Raw genomic sequence first — 5,737 nt, forward strand, 5'->3', positions numbered from 1 at the left:
CAAAAACCGCGATAGAGTGAAGCCGCGGAAGTCGAAGTGCGAAGTGGCGAGGGTTCACTGTACTGGGGATTCTACCTCTGAGACCTGTTAAGTGTCGACAGTGGATGTCGGTGGGCTCTCTCCCTCAGAGGTACTGGCAAGTCCCTCTCAGGTTGTCACAACAGAGGATGCCACCAGGTACGTAGGACATAAAGAAGAGGCAGTGCGGCAGGACAGGAAGCAGAGCGAAGATTTAATAAGCACGGCTTGTTTCAAGCACAAAGCAAGTCCCCTCTCGGTTTGAGGAAGACCCGGGTCTAGGTGCATTGCATCAGGTCTCTTGGGGATTGGGTGATGGGGTCCTATTGGCTTGCCTCCACCCCATCCTGCTTGTGGGGCAGTATTAGTCCATAGATCATCTGGCTATGCCTGCTGGAATGGATCATGTGAGGCGATGGGGATGGGTCATCCAGACCTCCAGCTGACAGTGACGTGATCAGTAGAATGGATCCGCTGAAGTGGTGTTGGGATGAGTCATCCAAAGATCATCGGTGAAATGGATCATGTGAGATGATTCAGGACAGGTCATTCAGACCTCATGGTTCATCCGGGCCTCTAGCTGACCCTGACATGGCCCCCCTGAAGAGAACAGGACTCTGAATTCATTCAGGATATTGGGCAGCAACCAGTCTGGCTATTTCCAGCTGAAATGGGACTGGGGACCTATTTTTTTCATAGTCCGAGCTCTCTTGGCTTTCCATAAACCTGTGAGCTTCCTGGCCCGCCACCTGGTGTGGGAGGACACTGTACCCATCCCTCAGCCCCATTCTTTCATGGAACTGCTACAATCTGGAAGAGACCAACTTGACCAGCAGGTTAAAGACACATGGGCCACACAACAGCAAGAGGCAGACAGCCAATAGTGGTCCAAGAAAGGGGCCCAACTCCAAACCTGGGACCACAAGCTCCAAGATTCTGACAAGCATTGACACCTTCTGGAGGTCTTCTCAGCACTGCCCGATCAATTCACATAAAAACAACACTCTTCTAAAAAAATAACGCACAGTCCTCCCTTTTCCACTGGTTAATAAGTCTAGGCCCCGTTGGTTCTGAAGGGTGACTGCTGCTAGCGAGTCTGTCTGATCCTGGATGACCTGATGCTCCATCCGATCTCCTCTAGACTGTCCAACAAATCCTTGGACAAAGCTTGGTAATAATGGAATGCAGAGGCGAGGGCCCCAATGCCGGTACCCACTCCGACAGTGATTCCTAAGCCTATGAGCAGAGGGATGAATTGGATGGCCCTCTTGGTCCGTATGTTGATGCTAGAGGTTAGTGGCGTGGGTATCGTCTGGTTGTTGGCAACTGTGTCTATTTCTGGGGCTACAAAAACCAACGTACAGGTTCCTGTCGTTAGCTGGGAGGTGTAAATAGCTACTTGTTCCACACAGGAAGAATATACTCTGATTGTGAAGGCAGTAATTGGTGTTGATCATAAATAAGTGGATCAATCTGTTGTTTTCATTTTCCCAAATGGAAAGGGATCCAGCTACGACGGCTCCCGTGAGCGGTTGTAAGGGCCAGAGGAACTCTGGGTCTGTGGCCAGGAGGAACCTTGAGAGTTGTGTAGCCATTATAGGTGAGGACCAGCAGACACTCCTGGGGGGTGGGGTTCTCACAAGTTTCCCATGGAAAGAAGGGAAGGCAGGAAGTGGGTCTCCCTTGGCAGTGACCAGAGGCTCTGTCCACCAGATCACCCTTCTTGATCGAGGGCTTCCATGAAAAACGTACCTGGTGTCGGAATTGAGTTTGCCGCAGAAGTCGGAAACTGGTATGGTCCCTGGAAGGCTCAATGAGTATGGTGTCGTTGCGGCAGCCTTCTGATAGGGTCCCTAAAGGTTTGCCGGAGGCCTGCGTTCTCTTAATGCACAACAGGGCTTGAAATGTAAGTACTGTATCGGTAGTGACTGGTCCCCAGATTGGCTTATGCGAAGAAGTGGCACCAGCAAGGGACCTTGTGTATTTCTGGAGGAGTTGAACTGCCCTACCCATCAGGGTGTGTTTCGTCATGTCAGTCACCTTGAAATCATCCAGGCTATCCAGAGATACCAACTGGAAGTGGGGGGCCTCCGTGGTATGTAGGATGAAGGTTGACTATGTGAGTGTCCAGTCTCTGGCTGGAATGGGGGGTTGCTAAATATTTGGAGGAGGAGAGGGCCAGACACAGCCAGCAGTCCAGAGCCAACCTGGGTTTGGTGTTATTTAAAAGCAAGAACATCAAGCTCAAGGTCTTACGTAAATATGGCGGGATTTCATCTCTGGTGGTCGGCAACCCCAGGGCAACTGGGCTTAGTAGGGTAGCAAGAAGGCAGGTAAGCATTGTTGCTAAATGGAATCACACAGCTCAAGGCTAAGAGAAGGGCAACCGGGTGGCGGGTGAAGGAGGGAATCATACATTCCCGCAGTCTTGCGTGAAAAATGAAATCTCACACACACAAATAAAATCTCCATTATCGGAATAATATCCTCTTTTTTTTTCAATTTTACTTCACAGTCGCGTGTACGCATCAAGAGCCACAGTGTGCGGACCACTCCTCTAGAAGATACCTCACCCCTGCTGGGTCCCTCAACGCTTGAGTGGAAAGGACTCTTCCGTACATGAATTCAAACAGCAACACTCGGGAGAGCCTGTGTGGAGCGGCTCTGATCCTCAACAGGGCTCTAGGGAGCATCTTTACCCAATGTCCCTGGGTCTCTTGACATAATTTAGCTAGAGTTCACTTGATGGTCCAGCTCACCCTTTCCACTTTCCCTGAAGACCGTGGGTGGTAGACTGTGTGTAGGAAGTATGAAATCCCTAATGCCTGGGATATGATTGAACTCCTTTGGACACAAAGGCAGGCCTATTGTCACTTTGTCCCTCTGAGGTAACCAAGCATGGGAATGATCTCCTGCGTAGGGCCTTGGTACTTTGGTGGCTCTCTGCCCCTCCTGAAAATGTGTCAGCTAGGACTAGGAGATCCCTTATAATGTGTCGTGGCAATAAAATCTATTGACCAATCTTCCCCAGGGAATTTACCCCTACATTGTACCAGTTGCAGGCGTGGAGGGGGTTTGGCCCCGCCCTGTAGGTTGTCAACAGGGCAGGTAGCACAGGTCTGAGTTTCTCCTTTGGCCAAATCCCTTAATCCTTCACCCATCGGTACTCTCTGGGCCACCTCAACAAGGGAGGCTGGGTTGGGAGGGAAAGCCACAGGGAGGCTGGTCAGCATTTTCCACGCAAGACTGCGGGAATGTATGATTCCCTCCTTCACCCGCCACCCGGTTGTTTCCTTAACCGTTTCTTGTCCTTGGGCCCATTCTTCTTCCTCTCTGGAGCATGGAGGTCTTTCGCCTTCTTCTATGGACAGAGGCTGGGGAACAAGGGCAAGGAGACCCCCATCAACAAATGTCCGCAGGCTGCCCAATTTGGCCTCTCAATCAGCCTTCTGCTATAGCTCCATCCCTTTGATGTCCTTGGCAGTGAGTGGCTTTGACCTCAGTAAGAAGATGTACAGTTTGTAAAGCCTACCGGTTTCAGGCCCATGCGTAATAGGCGTGGTTTGAGTTAATAATAATCCCCTTTCTGCAGGTGGTGCCTGGTTATCAATTGGAAGTGTGTGGGGTCTTAAAGGCTTGTATTCAAACAAGCAGTCATCTAAGTGAGGTATCAACATGGAAGACACACACCAGGTTGTGTGGTTGAAAGATGGCAAATATGATCAAAGGAAAGGTGTCAGGGCTTAAATTGTGAGCACCTAATTTGTAGAAGGCTACGGAGGGCAGTGGGAGCCCAAAATCCATCTGCAGAGTAGCTGTTCTCATCAAGCCTCTGGCAGATCTCTGGCCACCGTCAATGAACGAGAAGGGCCTTGCACGCAGACAGAGATGATTGTCAACTTGATCATGGAAGTAGAATGACGGCATAATAAGATACCTGGTCAGTTGACCTCCCTCCTGACCCATCCTGAATTTGCTCTAGGTTTAAAGATTTCTCATTGTTTCACAACAGAAATTTTCTCTCTAGCTTATATTATTTTAATATTTCCAGTGCTTGCTTTTCTTTCTTCCTTTCTTGGTTTTGTTTGTGTTGTTGGTTTCTGTTACGTTTTGGTTTCTGAAGCACAGAAGGAGCGAATGCAAAGAGACACTAACTGATGTAATAGCTAATCATCGGGGATAGGGGGAAGATCGATGGGAATCAATGTATACGGGAGGCGGGAGGGTGCTCTAGAATTGATCACGATGATATATAGCCAACTCCTTTTACAAGTGACTTAACTGTGGAAATGTGTGATATATGAATTTCATATCCATAGAACTACTGGGGGGGGGATGCAATGTTAATGGTATAAAATAATTTAAAAAAATAACCCCCTTTCTTTTCAGATTTGACAATGTAATTGAATAGTCAGCAATGTCCTTGTAAATTTGAATTTGTTGTTTTCCTTCCACCAATTCTAGGGCCCAAGGTAAGAGCGATTAGTTCTGCCTTTTGAGCTGATGGGTGCTCTGGAGGCCCAAGGTGAACTCTCTATGACTCTAAGTTGAAATACTACGACTTAGCCAGCCTTTCTTTGTCCGTTTTGTCTGTTTTACCTCTGCCAGCGGTAAAGCAAGTATCTTCAGGTCCTCCTACTGGACGTTCTCCGGTCTGGACTTTCTGCATAGGTCAGTCACAGAGGCTTCTCCCAGTCATGCTCAAGCTACCCCACCCCCACCCCGTTCCTACTCACCGGTCCTGGTACCAATGTGGCCACATTAAATGGAGTTGCACACTTCAGGGATAACACCTGGATTTCCTAAGAGGACTAGTTGGTGCGCTAGCATCCGTAAACTGGAAACTCACTCAAAAGCAGGGGTGTGCGTGTGAGGCTCTGGCAGGAATCTTCCTGGGGTGTGTTAGCGTCTGAGAGTCCTCTACGAATGTGGTGGTCTCCACCACCACTCTCAAGCATTGGCCGCTCGGTCTCTACTGCACCCAGATTTCTGGACAAAGATCTACTGGCTGTGGTTCAGCTCCTACAAATGGAAGCAGGACTCTTACTGCCACCTTGTCTTTTTCTGACACACTTAAAAAAGGGCTTTTTTCCCCCCTAGGTCGAGGATCCTTCGATCTGGGGCCCCAATTCAGGCTGTTGAAGTACTTTAAAGGCCACCCCAAGGGTTTTGTTTCATTCCGGGGCTTCGAACCCCCCTTTAAGAATCTCCTAACGGAGTTCTGTGATGCTTCCAAAGTTTGGGATCCAAATCCTGCCGTTCCTAGGCACTCCTTTAACTGTCTTGTCATCTGTGGGCCCAGGATTGAACAAATGGCTGAAGCCTGTCATGGGACAGTCCCCCTCTCACTGGGTGGTACTGGACGTCTCAGACAGAGTGCTTGAAGCTGACACAGCAGTGCCTCTTCCTTAGCTCCTTTCTCACCCTTCTCTCCAGAGGGACTTCGGCCCTGCCTTCACATCTTTCACAGAGGTTTCAGGGTGGGGGGACGGCTACAGACGGCCACCACCTTCCACTGACAGTTCTCTTGGTTTGGGGGTCACTCCATTCGAGGACAAAGAGTGGCTGTGAGTCCTTATGCAGAGGAAGGACAAGGAGGGCATCCCTCAAATCTAGCGCCATAGAACACCGTGCTCCTGGCGGGGGAGGAGGGCTTGCGGGATCAAGGTGTAAGGATGAGGTACCACTGGGTAGAAGGGGAGCACCAGCTCATTAGTTG

Source organism: Echinops telfairi, unplaced genomic scaffold, assembly GCF_000313985.2.
Source record: "Echinops telfairi isolate 266 unplaced genomic scaffold, ASM31398v2 ScPeMD7_5592;HRSCAF=6446, whole genome shotgun sequence".
NCBI classification, from domain to species: domain Eukaryota; kingdom Metazoa; phylum Chordata; class Mammalia; order Afrosoricida; family Tenrecidae; genus Echinops; species Echinops telfairi.